The 14,632-nt window shown below is 60.2% G+C and overlaps 1 protein-coding gene across 12 annotated transcripts in view; it reads right to left on the reverse strand.

Annotated features, from left to right (window-relative positions):
• Positions 1–109: 109 nt before the first annotated feature.
• Positions 110–14,632, reverse strand: part of LOC116449729 (carbohydrate sulfotransferase 5-like) — a 28,106-nt gene continuing 13,583 nt past the window's right edge. For 3 of the 12 annotated variants that reach the window (XM_032121499.1, XM_032121497.1, XM_032121498.1), the window contains exon 3: positions 13,495–13,616. The gene's annotated coding sequence lies outside the window, so the exon portion shown is untranslated. Of the gene's footprint in view, positions 644–754; positions 899–1,536; positions 1,846–5,916; positions 6,377–7,167; positions 7,241–7,866; positions 7,973–8,062; positions 8,088–8,795; positions 9,257–11,435; positions 11,655–13,385; positions 13,617–14,175; positions 14,476–14,632 lie in introns of those variants that run through there. The other 9 variants (XR_004242514.1, XR_004242509.1, XR_004242510.1 and 6 more) reach the window with 9 other exon arrangements.

Below are 14,632 nucleotides of genomic sequence, written 5' to 3' on the forward strand. Positions count from 1 at the left end.
CTGGGACACACAGAAGGAGCACCAAGGACCACTCCTGGCAGTGAGCAGGAGTCGCTGAGAGCTCTGTGCAGCTCTGGGCTGGAAAAGCTGGCCCGGCCTCAGCAACCCCTGGGATTTTGGGCTGTGAACACTCACCTGTGGGAAAGGCCCCTCTGCAGGCAGGAGCAGCCCTGACCCTCTCCAGAAGAGCTTTGGCTGTGGACCAAGTGAACCCTCAGGACTTGCCTTGCTCATTTCTCCCTGGAAAGGGCCATGGAACGAGCACCTTTACAGCTGTTGGGTAAATCCTGGAAAGGGCAGGAAATCAGGTTATGGGAAGAGTTCAGTGCTGTCACACAACTGCTCACCTGTGTTGTTGCATGATCAGATGCTGGCCATGGAGCTCTGCCCTGGGGCCATTGCAGGGGCTGGTGTGGAAAGCAGCGTTAGCATAAAAGAAGGAGCTGTATTTGCATAGGAATGACCTTGCTGGCACTTGGCATTCCTATCCCAGGCAGGACATTGCCAGGAGCTGAGATTGGCTTGGCTGGAGCAGGGTGCTGAGAGTGCCCAGGTGTGGGTTCAATCGCCAGAGGAGCCATTCACATAAGGGTTCGACTTGGTGGTCCTTGTGTATCCATTCCCACTCAGGATGTCCTGTGCTCTGGAAATAAAGAAGAAACATTTTTCACTGGACTTTTAAAGCCAGTTTTTGCATTGGAGCATACCAGCCCCAGAGAAAGCAGCGGGGAGGAAGGAGAGCATCAGGTCTCACGCGGCAGTTGCGGGATGAGCGGCTCAAGCAGCAGCGAGCCCCGGCGAGGCCCCGGTCCCGCAGCGGGCGCAGTCAGAGCAGGAGCGGCAGCAGCGGCCTCGGCGCCAGCGCCCGGCCCGGAGCGGCTCGTCCCGCTGCAGCCGCGCTCGTTGGGCGGGGCCGCGGCGGGCGGGAGGCCCCCGGGGGAGCGGCCCCGGGGCAGGGGGAGGCGGGCGCTGCTGTGCGCAGGGGGTGCGGCGGCCCCGGCAGCGCCGGGGCTGGGGGAGCTCCGCGTCCCCGCGGGGGCTGCGGGCGGGGCCGGGCCGGGAGCGCCGGCGCTCCGGTTGCGCCAGGGGGCGCCCCACAGGGCGGGCGGCGCTGAGGGAGCGGCGGCCTCGGGGGGTGCCGGGGCCAGCACGGGCGGTCCCCGCGGCCCGCCCGCTTCCAGGCGCGATCCAGCGGCTGCTGCGGGGAAGCGCCGCCCTCCCGGCGGGCCCGGCACCGGCACGGCCCCGGCTCCCCGCGGCCGCAGCGGGAGCGTAGCCGGAGCTCCGGCGGGAGCCCAGCCCCGCGCTGGCCGCAGCCGGAGCGGCAGCGCCGGGCTCGGCCCCAGCGCCAATCCCGGAGCGGCTCTTGCCAGCCGCGGCGATCCCGATCCCTAATGCCATCCCCCGTCCCACCTCAGTTCTCCGACCCTGGCAGCCGCACCCCGCCCGCCGAGAGACAAGCGGCTCTGCCCGGGACCCCCAGCAGACACCGACAGGACCCAGCCCCGAATCCCCGGGCCCGGGTCCCGTTCCCACCTCAGCGCCTCGGGCTCGGCGCAGCGCCGGGAGCAGCCCCCGGTGCCGGGCTCCGCACAGCGCCCCGAACGACGGTCCCGCCGCAGCCCGGGATGAGCAGGATGAGCGTTCACTGCACAAAGCGGAGCGGGCGCGGATCCGCCGGCATTTACGGGCGCGGGCGGGGCGGGGCGGGGCCGGCACAGGTGTGGAGGGCGGGGTCCGCACAGGTGCGCGGGGCCCCAGCGCGGCTGCGCGGGGCGGGGCCGAGGGGATTTAAGCCTCGGGAATCGGCGCCGCCGCCATTTGCTCCCTCGGCGCTCGGTGGGAGCGGTTGTGGCCGGACCGAGCTCTGTATTTCTATATTTCCATATCTCTATGTCTCTGTATTTCTTTTCCTTTATATTTGTGTTTGTTTCTCTTCTTCTAACCCTCTCCGTTCTCCCCCCTCTGCCTCCCCTCCCCCACCCCCTACACCCTCCCCCCCCTACCCCCCCCTCCCTCTCCCCCCTAGCCCTCCCCTCCCTCCCCCCCAGCCCGGTTCCCCCCATCCCCCCTCCCTGTCCCCCTACACACCCCAACCCTGCCCTACCCCTCCACCCTCTCTCCCCTTCTCCGCCGTTCCTTCCCCCCCATCCCGGGTCCCCCCTGCCCCCTCACCCTGCTCCCCTTCCCCTCCCAATTCCCCCCACCTGCCCTCAATCCTCCCCCTCGGTCTCCCACCTTTCCTCGCCCCTCCACCTCCCCCCGTTCCTCTTCCCTCTTTCCCCCTCTGCATCTCGACCCCCCCCACCTGTGCTCCGTCCTCGTCCTCCCCCTCCCCCCCTCCTTTCCTGTCCCCCCACCCCACCTCTCCCTGCACACCCCGAACCCCCCACCTGCGCTCCTTCTTTGACCCCCTCTGCTCCCTTATTCCCGTCCTCTGTCCCGTCTTTCCCCCGCAGCCGCGGGGCTCGGGGCGCCGGAGAATAAAGCCCAGAGGGCCGGAGCCCGGCGCCCCTGCCCTCGCTGGAGCCCCACACGGGCCGGACCCGCTCGGCGGGTCCCCCGTGCAGTACAAAAACAGCGCCGGGGCTCCGGCTTTCCACACATCACACTGGGGATCCCCTCCTCAGGAGGGGTTCCCGAGGGGGGTGGGTGGGTTTCAGGGAGGGGGGTGTGTTGGGGTAGGGTGGGCCCCCTCCTCAGGAGGGGGTCCCGGGGGGAGTGGGTGGGGTGGGTTTCGGGGAGGGTGGTGGGTTGGGGCGGGCCCCCTCCTGAGGAGGGGGTCCCGGGGGGGGTGGGGTGGGGGGGGGCGGGCCCCCTCCGGAGGAGGGGGTCCCGGGAGGGGGTCAGGGTGGGCCCCCTCCGGAGGAGGGGGTCCGGGGGAGGGGGTGGGGCGGAGGGGGGACTTTCCCCCCCTCCAGTCCCCGCCCCCTCTCCCGGACCCCCTCCTCGGGAGGGGGGCTCGCCCCGGCCCCCTCCCCGGGACCCCCTCCTCCGGACCGGGGCCCCGGGGGGGAGGGGGGGGGCGGGTGGGGTGGGGGGGAAGCAGAGGGGGTCACGTCACTCTGCACCATGAACACACATAGAGACCACAGGCCAAACCAACAGCCCCCCCCCCGCCAGGCCCCCCCCCACCCGCCCCCCCCCCCCCCCCCCCGGGGCCCCGGTCCGGAGGAGGGGGTCCCGGGGAGGGGGCCGGGGCGAGCCCCGTCCGGAGGAGGGGGTCCGGGAGAGGGGGCGGGGACTGGAGGGGGGGAAAGTCCCCCCTCCGCCCCACCCCCTCCCCCGGACCCCCTCCTCCGGAGGGGGCCCACCCTGACCCCCTCCCGGGACCCCCTCCTCCGGAGGGGGCCCACCCCACCCACCCCCCCCGGGACCCCCTCCTCAGGTGGGGGGCCCGCCCCAACCCACCACCCTCCCCGAAACCCACCCCACCCACTCCCCCCGGGACCCCCTCCTGAGGAGGGGGCCCACCCTACCCCAACACACCCCCCTCCCCGAAACCCACCACCCCCCTCGGGAACCCCTCCTGAGGAGGGGATCCCCAGTGTGATGTGTGGAAAGCCGGAGCCCCGGCGCTGTTTTTGTACTGCACGAGGGACCCGCCGAGCGGGTCCCCCGTGCGAGGCTCCAGCGAGGGCAGGGGCGCCGGGCTCCGGCCCTCTGGGCTTTATTCTCCGGCGCCCCGAGCCCCGCGGCTGCGGGGGAAAGAGGGAAAGGGGAGGGATGAGATGGGGTAGGGAGAGGAGTCGGGGTGGCTTGGGGAGAACGAGGGGGGAAGGGAAAGGCCGGGTGAGGGGGAGGGATGATGGTCAGAGGAGGGGGAAGAGAGGGGAGTCGGGTTGGGGAGCGGGGTACGGAAAGGGGAGAAAGGAGGGGTGGGGGGGTCGGGGATGCACAGGGGAGCAGGGAGAGAGGGTGGGGGGCGCTGGGGAGAGGGCAGGCGGGGGGCTGGGAGAGACAGGGAGGGTGTGGGGGAGAGAGAAAGAAACTGGGGGGGTAGGAAAGAGGTGATAAGCGGGGGAAGAAGGAGGAGGATAAGGGCAGGAGAAACAGGGGGAAGAAAGAGGGGGAGCCCGACCCGGCCGCAGCCTCCCCGAGCTCTGAGGGAGCAAATGGCGGCGGGGGCGATTTCGGGGGCTTAAATCACCTCGGCCCCGCCCTGCGCAGCCGCCCTGGGACCCCGCGCACCTGTGCGGACCCCGCCCCGCGCACCTGAGCCGGGCCCGGGGCCGCCCCTGAAGCCGCGCCCTCGGCCCCGCTCGGCCCCGCCCGGGACCGCCCCAGAGCCCCGGCCCCGCCCGGCCCCGGGGCCCGCCCTGCCCGGCACGGGGGCGGCTCCATCGCTCGGGGCCCCGCCCCTCTCTCCCGGGCCGCACCGGGGCCGCACCGGGGCCGCACCGGGGCCGCACCGGGGCCGCACCGGGGCCGCACCGGGGCCGCACCGGGGCCGCACCGGGGCCGCGGGTCCCGGTCCTGCCGGCGGCCGCTGCGGGTCCCGGGCGGTGCCGCCTCTCCCCCGGCGGGATCGGGGCTGGGATCGGCACCGGGAGGAGCCGCTCCGGGACGGGCGCTGGGGCCGAGCCCGGCGCTGCCGCTCCTGCTCCGGCCGGCTCTCCGCGGGGAGCCGGGGCTGTGCCGGCGCCCGGGCAGCCCCGGGATCCCGAGCCGGGCCCGACGCGCCGGGCCGGGCTCCGCTCTCAGCCCTGAGCCCCTCCCGGAGCCCGCCTTGGGCCCCACGACGCGGCCCCGGGCTCTGCCGCCAGCCCCGGACGCGGCGCTGAGTCGCTGCTCCCGAGCTCTGCGTGGGGCCGGCGAGCCCGGCTTCGGGCTGTGCCTGAGGCAGGACTCGGAGCCCAGAGACACAGACTCGCCCTGGCCCGAAGAGCCCACTTTGAGCATCAAAACACGGCACTTGGGCTTTAATTCAGGGCCAGCAAAACGCAGCACTTCCGTTTCTCTTTGTGAGCCCAAACACACAGGCCTCGCTCTCTTCCTCAAGCCCTGAAAACAGGATTTAGTCACTGTTTCTGAGTCCCAACTCTGGCCATAGGAGCCTGCGCTCAGGACTCTGTAGATCGAGAAATGCTGCTAGCAAGGATTTTCTTGCTATTTTCTGAGACTTTTCTCTCTCACAGAAGAGGTAGCAGAATTATGTAAACAACCAAGCCACCTGCAACCTTGAAAAGTCTTCTTTATGGTACAGTAGAAAAATATTTTGACAATGGATGTTTTAGGATTTTAGCCAATCACCCCCAAGGGGAGGCTGATCCTTTGTCCAATTAGACTGTGAAGAAAGAAGTCTATAAAAGAGTTTGTAAAATAATTAATCAATCTTGCTGCACAATTCCTGCCTGCTGGATCTTCTCTCCTCCTCCTCCTCCCTACGGCTGCGGGACACAGTGATATACCCTAGGGCCTCGGCCTGCGGTAATAGGACTCCACAATGCAGGATTCAGTCTCTGCTTTTAAGCTCTGCGCCTGCTTTTGAGCCCCCGAAACGCAGCACTGGGTCTCTTTTTGTGAGCCCAAAACCGCTCCTGTCCCTCGGGTTCGGAGCCCCCAGAAGTGCCCGGGGCCATGGCTGGACCCCAGCTGGGCACCAGCAGCCGCTCCCTCACCCCCCGTGGGATGGGGAAGAGACCAGAGACAAAATTCCAGCTCAGAACAGTTTAAGAATGGAAACCAAATACAATCATTTGAGATTAATGACAACACATAGTGAGAGCAACAAGAGCAGTGGTAACACTAATGAACAGGAGAGGGAGAAAAACTCCTCCACACCCGCCCTGTTACGATCCGGTTTAAACCCAGAAAAGCAAAGCAAGCTAAGTCTCTGTGCATAAACCAGAAAGAACTTAGAAGGTTCAAAATATCCCCAGAAACGAGATTAAAACCAAACGAGGCTAGATGTTGTTGCCAAAAAAATGGATGTATTTTATTTAATAGTAGAGAGGCAAAGAGAAGGGAAGAGAGAGAAAGAAATAGAAAACAGAAGGGTGCGTGGGGGAACAGGGAGAGGGGTTGGATGGAAGCCCATCACCCATCTGAGGGTGCCAACGACGTCTCGTTGCTCCCCTCCATCCGCTCTGCCGGTGGTGAGGGTCCCCCGTGGGCGCCGTGGCCACGCCGCCACATGCTGCCACAGCCGAAGGGTGCAGAATTCCGTGGGTTAATGCACACTTTGGGCCAGGCGGGAACGCCCACGTGCCTCTCTTGCAGGGGCCGGCTTGACACTGTCCCTTGCAACACTGAGGGTCTGTTGCATCATCTCTGGTGCTCTGCTGCAGGGTCTGGGGGCCCCTGTGCTGGGCCATGTCACCCCTTCTGCTGTGGATGAGCTTCCTCCCCCCGGTGAGGACCCCGCAGCTGGGCTCTGCACAGTGGAGGATGGGCAGTCACTGCGTCTGTGACCACCGGCTTTTCCAAGGTACCCAAAGCCTCTCCTCCCTCCACCCCTTGGTGCGAGCCCGGGCAGCTGATAGCCCTGGGGCCGTGCTCCTCATCTTGGAGGTGTTAAGCCTGAGCTCCATGAATATCCCCAGCCCTGAGTTGTTACTTGATCTTATCTTCATCAGCGAGCAGTGTCAGGCCTCAGGGCCCCATTCAGGGTGTGGGAGTCTTCTGCAGCTTTTGTAGTACAGTTTCAAAAGTCTTTTAAGAAAATGTTTAAGTCATAAAACATAGTATTTCAGTCTTTGAAACCCCTCCCTTTAACGTTATAAATCCAAAATCTAATCCAGAGCACCAGAATCTCCCACTGTGGGGGATTTCCATATTCCTGTTGCTTTCTCTGTGTTCTGTCCTGGGGATTTGTGGACTGAGGGAGGCACTGGCTGCTCCTCTGGCCAAGGGGAAGGCTCCCGTGCTATTCCCATGAAGAGAACACCTGGAATTACTGTCCTGGGAGCCCAGTCCGGTCTTTCCAGTGACTGGGGGGCACCCAGAGGGTCTTTACATGAAATGAAAATGAGACCCCGGCCCAATGCACTGACAGCAGGATTGGACACTCCTGGCCAAGGTGACCAGTCTGTGGGAGTCGGACCGGTGACGATCCAGGGGGGATCTTAAGTTGGATACTTGCAGATTTCATCGTGCAGAAGCTCCAATTCTTTTGGCACCTCTTGTTTAAATGTCTCCCCACTGGAAGAGGTCAATTAATCTTTGTAATGACCTGACTGCCAGAGGCAGGGAAAAACAATCAGCGTTCCCTGAACGCCTCCATCACTTCCATGTCCACCTGCAAGGAGTGGCCGATGGGCAGGAGCCTGCCCAGAACAGGCTCAGAGATGGGGCTTTCAACACAAACCATTCCACCATTCCATGATCTCTGCCTGTATTAATGTTGCACTGTTCCCTCTCAAATTTAAATTCCCAAATTTAGATGATTTATTCAAGGAATCATTTTAAAATTATTCAGGAATAAAAAGGGAAGCATCAAACATATAAGAATCATTCCTACACCCACCAAACCATTCTTAACTGGATGCTTATTCCCTCATCTCTGTCTTTGTTTTGCTTTCCTGGAAAACCTTGTGATCCCAGAGTCTCTCAGAGCAATGTACTGGCATTACTGGAAGGTTTGCTCTGTCAGAGAGCCTGGGGGGTTTACAGCACTTGTTCCTCTGCATCTTTATCCTTTCATCAGCTTTCCCCTGGAACAGTGCTGTGGGAGAAGCTTGGAATTACCAGAAATGGATCAGGTTCACATTTTTTGCCCCACCAGTTTTTATCTGGTTTGAAATTCCTGGAATTACCCTCAAATTTGCCCTAGAACACTGCTGTGAAAGGATCAATCAGAAGAACAGCCTGAAAGCAGAAAACCACCTCCAGCAGCAGCCAGAATGATCCCATTTCTCTTCTTACCTGGTCCTGCCAGAGCTCCCAACAGCCATTCCCATTCCGAAACAAGAGCTATGGAAGACATTCCTGCTGTCCGTGAGGGTGAGGTGGCAGTTCTGGATGGTCTTTGCTGTGGAACCAGACAACAAACAGAGTGTAAATGATCTTGGTGGTCCCTTCCAAGCCAAACCACCCCGTGATTCCATGCGTGGATCAGCACCTGTCCCAGCTCCACTCCAGAAACCTCCTCCCACTAACCCAGAACTTTCCTTTTGCTGCTCAACATCAGGGATTTGCTGCCGAGTGCCCCGGGCAGGGGACGCCTCAGCCTTCCCTGGGACCGCAGCATTCCCTGGGACCGCAGCATTCCCTGCGCTGCCTCAGCACTCCCCCTGCGCTGCTGTTCCACGCCGATCCCGTGGTCCAGCGCCTGTGCGGGCTGCAGTGCCGGGCTCTCCCCACAAGGCGGCAGCACCGGGAGCGAGCAGCCCCGGCCGGTCCCGCTGGCTCGGGGCAGCTGCGCCTTGAACCCGCCCTGAGCCGGCGGGGCCGTGAACACAGCGGGCACAAACCCCACCGGTGCCCTTTATTTCACCCTCAGAGGCACAGGATCGCAGCATTTCCTGGGCTGGAAGGGACCCGCAGGGAGCATCGAGTCCAAATCCTGGCCCTGCACCCCAAGAATCCCACCCTGTGCCCGAGAGCCTTGTCCAGACCCAAACTCTTCCCCCAAGATCCTGAAAACACAGAGGGGCTGGGAGAAGGATGACCATGGAGGATTTTTTTACATAGATCTCCTTGTACGATCGTTACATAATATTATTAGATAGTCCAGGAACCCATCCCTGGGCCGGGGCAGCCATCCCTGGGCCGGGGCAGCCATCCCTGGGCCGGAATACCGATCCCCCGCGGCCCCCACCGTCCGCTCGGGGCTGTCCCCGTTCCCCGCTCACCTCCGAGCCCGGAGCACCCGCGCCGGTGCCCCCGGCCCGGCCGCGCTGCTCCCCGGGCTCTCCGCCATTGCCGCTCCCGGCGAAGAAGGGCGGAAGTCACCGGGACCGCACCAATGTGGCGATTGCGTCAGTGGCTATTCGACCTTCTCAAGATGGCGGCCGGAAGGACCCCGCTCCGTCTATTTGGCTGCCTGAATGCTCCCGCCTGCCCCAGGCGCCGCTGACCCCACAGTCGGTGTCCGCATAGCGGGAAACGCCTCAGAAAATTGCGTGCAAGCGCTGGGCTGGCGTCGGCGTCGGCGTCGCGTTCAGGCAGCCGAATAGACGCAGCCTTGGGGCTTCCCTGCCGCCATATTGAGAAGGTCAGAAAACAGTGCACACGACCGCCATCTTTAGTGTGGCTGCGACGAAACTTCCGCCCTTCGCCGCCATCTTGGGTGCTGGCAGAAGCCACTTCCGGTCGAGCCGCCATCTTTAGCGGCCCCCGCCGCCCCTCACAAGGGCGTCTATTCGGCTGCCTGAATCCGGCCCGGACTCCGACGCCGGCCCCGCGCTTTCCGCGCGATTTTCCGCGGTGCTTCCCGGAGCGAGGACACGGCTGGTGGGGTCAGCGGCACCGGCGGCGGGCGACTGCTCCGCGACCGGCGGCAGGCATCGGCAGGGACACCTCTCAAAGGGGCCTAGTGCGTCCGCCATCTTGAGTGTGGCGGAAGTGTAAACCACCCTCTGCAAGGTCACTTAACGCCGTCCCGAGAGTGCCGAACTGCGCCTTCCTTTCCGAGCCGCCCCCTTGAGAGCGACACGCGGGCGGCTCGATTCCGACCGTGCCCGCCCGGTGCTCCCCGCCCCGGGTCGCGCTGCGACCGCGCCTCTGCTGCCCGGCAAAACCGGCCCCGCCGGGCCGCCCCCCGCCCTGTCATTCCTCGCGGTCGCCGCCCCGCACGGCGCCCACTCCTCTTCACCGCTCTGGCCCCGCTCACGCACGGCCGTGTCCCTTGGCGCTCCGAACCGCCCTTCGCCCCTCCCCTCCGCTGACAGACCCAGCCCCGCTCGCTCCCGCTCCTTGCCCTTGCCACGCTCGGCAGCCACCGAGGCCGCCGCCCTCTCGCCTCAGCCGGCACCGGGCGGCAGCAGCGCCGGGGCGCCGTGTCGGGGGCGGCAGTGCCGCGCTCTCGCCACCAGGCGGCAGCAGCGCCGCCCAGCTCAGCCCGGGGGCAGGGACAGAGCAGAGGGAAAAGCCGGCTCTGGGCGCTCTGCAGCTCCTGCAGCCCGAGCGTCTCGGCTCCTGGGGCCAGGCACTTGCTTCCTTCCTTCCTACAGAAAAACGCCGGCTCGTTATTCTCAAAACTTGCTGATCTCTATTCCCAGCTTCTTATATTCCTGTATGCGACAGAGTAGAGAGAGAGGGCTGGCGCATTTCAAAATGAATTTACATCTAAATCAGTAGCATTTGCCTAGAGATGTAAAAATGAAGAACTTAACAGGTTTTAGTATTCTGCACACGTCCCTCGCTGGGAGGAATGGAAAAAGTTAAAAACAAATGAAACTTAAAAAGTAGAAAGTTAGAAACAAAGTTACAACGGCAGAAATTTAGAAACAAACAAAGAGGTAAAATACAAGAAACAAACAAATTTCTATAGGTAGAAAGTTAAAAACAAACCAAGTTAGAAACCAAAAAAAAATTAGAAACAAACAAAATTAGAAAGGTAGAAATTTAGAAACAAAGTCAGAAAGGCAAGTGTTGAGCCTTTGACAGGGTACCACCCTTCCTTCTCGGACCAGGGTGAAAGAGCAGAGGAGGCTGCTGCTCTGCTAAGTTCTTTATTTCACGGTCTCACAGCTGTCTTGAAGGCAGAGTTCGAATGGGGTTACATGATAAAGCCAAGCAGCAGCAGCAGGCAAAACCAGCTTCTTCTATATGCTCCATACACTGTACTTTTTCTTACAGAAGTGTGGATTCTATTTGTTAATTGACCAGTAAGATTAACACACCATTCTAGTTTTCTTTTTCTTAACCCATCCTGGTCTAATTCTAACAGTCGTAAGCCTCACACAAGTGTCATCTGCCCTTGTTCCATAAGGAATCCCTCTACAGACAGGGAGTTGTCAGCGGCCCCGTGCTCATGGGCTGCAGGGGACACCCGCACTGAGGAGGAAATGGAAATGGGAAAGAGGGAAATGCAACCGGATGGGACGCACCTCTGGCACCACACCTCCTCTTGTTCCTGCTGTCCTGGAAAGGCCCAAGTAAATCCAGTCCCTCAGACCTTGCCTCCCTGAACGCCAGGAGAGCCGGTGTTTTACCCAGATCCCAGTGCCCTGCACGGCTGCGCTGACACGAGCGCAGGCCGATCGCTCCGCCCAGCACCATCCCTCATTTGCCTCCCACGGCTCCCCAGGCGGCCCCAAACCACCCCAGCGTGTCTGTGCCGGGGCCAGGGCCTGCCCCGAGCCCGACCAGAGGCTGTCACCCAGCCCTGCACCAGCTCCCACCCCCGGGTGAGCCGGGAATGCACTGAGAGCTCGGCTCCCCGGGCTCCCCAGCACCCAAACCGGTCCTCACACACACAGAAATGCCCAACCTGCCCCTCTGGGCACAGCCAAACACCACAATTCCATCATCCCCAAGGAACTCTGGCACTTGCCTCTTCACCTCTGCCCATTTCCAGTAGCCGGGGCTAGGACCGGCCTGTCAGAAAGAGCATTCCCTAGGCAGTTCATCCCAGCCCAGAGGAGAAGAGGAGCCTGTCCCTGACCCACACCATGGGCAGGACAAGGGGGGCCCTAGCTGGCTTTGCCTACTCCAACACCAAAGCTCTTGGTCCCAAAGATGGGGCGAGTTCAGTGGTTTTTCCTGTCCTGAAAGAGAGCAGAAAAGGGAAGTTAATCCCACTGTGGAATCCAAGACTCCTGCATTTCATAGTTCTGCTCTGATTGCTCACCGTGCAGTTTTATCCATGGGAAAAAAAAGGAGAATGACACCATATCAAATAAAAAGTTGATTAATCCACGTAGGGGCTGTGGAGAGAAGGATACAAAGGAACTTTTCCATGATTTTGGGGCTTGAAGAGGGAGTGAATTTCCCTCAAAGCTGGGAAGGGCCTGAGGATGATAAAGCAAAGGAGCAGCTTCATCTCTCCCTGGCAGAGAGCTCTGGGCTCCATTATGGATACAAATCAATCCCAGCAGGATTTCAAAGGGTTTCTTTAGGATGTCAGGTCCCTCTTTATCAGATCCCTGCTGGGATTCAGGGCCTGCCTGGTCACGGGGTGCTTTGATAAGGGCTGGATTTAAATCCCAGATCTGAGAGCAGACATGAAAGTTCCCTGGGTTTCTAAGGGTTGAAAAGCTCGAGCTGGCTTCGCTGCAGAGCTGAAAAGTCAGGATAAGAGAGAGCAAGGAGTGGCCAGCAGGCTCAGGCTCCTGATCACGCCCCTGGGACCCATGGGATCCATAGGATCCGTGGCCTCTGGCACGCTGCTCCAGCACCCTGCAGGGTGACTGACAGCCGGGCAGGGGAAGGAGCCACCAGCAGCTCTGCGATGTGCACCATCATTCACCTTGCACGTGGCCTAAACAGCCACCAAGCACCGATGGACTGACTGAGCCGAAAATATCGGAGAGATCTCAGTTTGCACTCCAAATTCCCTGCAGCCTGTTCCCTTCCTGATCCATCCCTTGAAGCAGCAAGAGTGGAATTCCTCCCGTGGTTGCTCTTTCCCTCCTGTTTTCCACGCAACAAGAAAAAGCGGCCACGTGAACAGGAGTAAAAGCCCCAAACCCACAAAAAAGCACACATTCTCAGCATCACTAATCCCTGCCAAATTGCCAGGAACCTTCCAAAACTACATCCAAGCTTGGAAACAGGGAGCCAGTTGTTTGTTTAAGCAGCTATTGATCCAGTCTCTTCCAGCTAATTAAACTATTCACTATTTAAACTCATTAAACTGCTCATCCTGCTCCTGGCAGCCAGAGGCAAAGAAGAAATCGTGTCTAGATTAAATGGTGATGGTGAATGTGCCCATGCCAGTCCTTGGAGAGGTTGGAATTGCATCCCTGTTCCTCTGCTCTCTTTTCCTTCCTTTTTCCTGCAGTGATTCCCACCCGGATTCCTCAGCTCCAGCTCTCTGAGCAGCCTCACGGGGAGCATTTCATCCCCTTGGAGCCAACTCCATTTGTTGCATCCTTCATGCCTCAACCACCCCTAAAAGCAGGGAAGTGCTGATGGGCAGTGCAGCTGCTTCCACTCGGGAATGTTTCCAGTGGAACAGGGAGGGAATTCTGAGAAGCTTCCACCCACTGCACGTTATTGCTGGATAAAAGGTGAGGCAGCAAAGGATCAACAAAGGGAGATTTCAGCAAGACAAAGTCCAGACAGAGAGGCTGCAAGTGTTGCTGGGGCTGCTAAGCTGGGAAAACTGCAAGGTCAGGCTGTGGCAACATGGATTATACTGAGGTCTGGAACCGGTGTTGGGAAGAGAGGGAGAAGGAGAAGGAGAAGGAGAAGGAGAAGGAGAAGGAGGAAGGAGAAGGAGAAGAAGGAGAAGGAGGAGAAAGGGCCCAAAGTAACTGCACAGCGAATTTCCTTACCATGAGCCAGGCTCATTCCCTGAGCTGACCGATATCTCTGAGCTCCCCTTCATGGCACAGCCCTGCCAGTAAAGAACAGAAGTTCCTGCCGCTCCCACTGGAATTCTGTAGCGTGCCTGGCATTCCATACGTTCTGCTGCCTGAGAATTCCTGCAGCCGTCCTTGGGAAGAGCAGTTCACTGCCACAGGAGGAACAAGAGGAAAGCAGTTGCCACTCTCGGGTTCTGTGCTCTGTAAAAAGTAAAACCAGATCAAGATCAAAGCTCCATAAAGCTGGAACCATCTCCAACCTCGGGACAGCCCTTCTGTGGGAAAAGCGTGGATGGGCAATTAGGAAGGAGATCATCATGCACATGGGCAAGGGGGGGGAATTAAATTCTGCTGCTTTCTGATTGAGGCCTGCTTCAATTTGCAGCCTTTATAATATCAGTTTAATGGGACTTTTTGTGCTTTAAAGAGGTTTTTATTAGCTGGGGGTTGTCCCTGCCTGGACTGAGGCACAGCACAATGAGTCTCCTGCCTCCTGAAGCCGTGTCGTTATCCCAGCATCTGAAATTAAAAACCAGCACTCTGGGAAACCTCTCTACTCTGAGGAGAAGTGTGAGGAGTGTTTGGGTCTGTGGAGAGCCTGGAACAGCTCTGAGAGACACCAAACATCCTGTGGATCCCAATGAACAGCAAAACATTCCAGCAGCTCCTTCCAACACCGCCCTTGTAGGGAACTCTGTCACCCCAGTGGGTATTTGTGGGAGTAAGGAAGAAATCCCACTGATGACCTCAGTGTGATCACCTCTGGTTCGTCTGGGGATAAATCTCCTTTATCCTTCTGGGAGAATAAAGGAATCCAATGCTGCCTTAATCCCCTGCTCCTCGGAGTCTGGATTTCCAGAATCCATCTCCTGGCCCAGCATGGGAAGGGTTGTCCAGCGCTGGAACAGCTGCCCAGGGCAGTGGTGGAGTCACCAACCCTGGAAGTGCTCATAAAATACATGGATATGGCACTTGAGTGTTCATAAAATACATGGGGAAATACATGCAGAAATATAGGGATAAATACAGGGGGAAATACGTGGATAAATATATGGATAAATATAGGGATAAATACGTATGGATAAATATGTATGGATAAATACATGGCACTTGAGGTCATGGGTTGATGTGTCCATGGTGGTGGTTGATGTTTGGACTTGATGATGCTAAAGGCCTTTGCCAGCCTCAACAACCCCAGGATTCCATGATTTTCTGCC

The sequence above is a fragment of the Corvus moneduloides genome, chromosome 12, assembly GCF_009650955.1.
Source record: "Corvus moneduloides isolate bCorMon1 chromosome 12, bCorMon1.pri, whole genome shotgun sequence".
Lineage (NCBI taxonomy): Eukaryota > Metazoa > Chordata > Aves > Passeriformes > Corvidae > Corvus > Corvus moneduloides.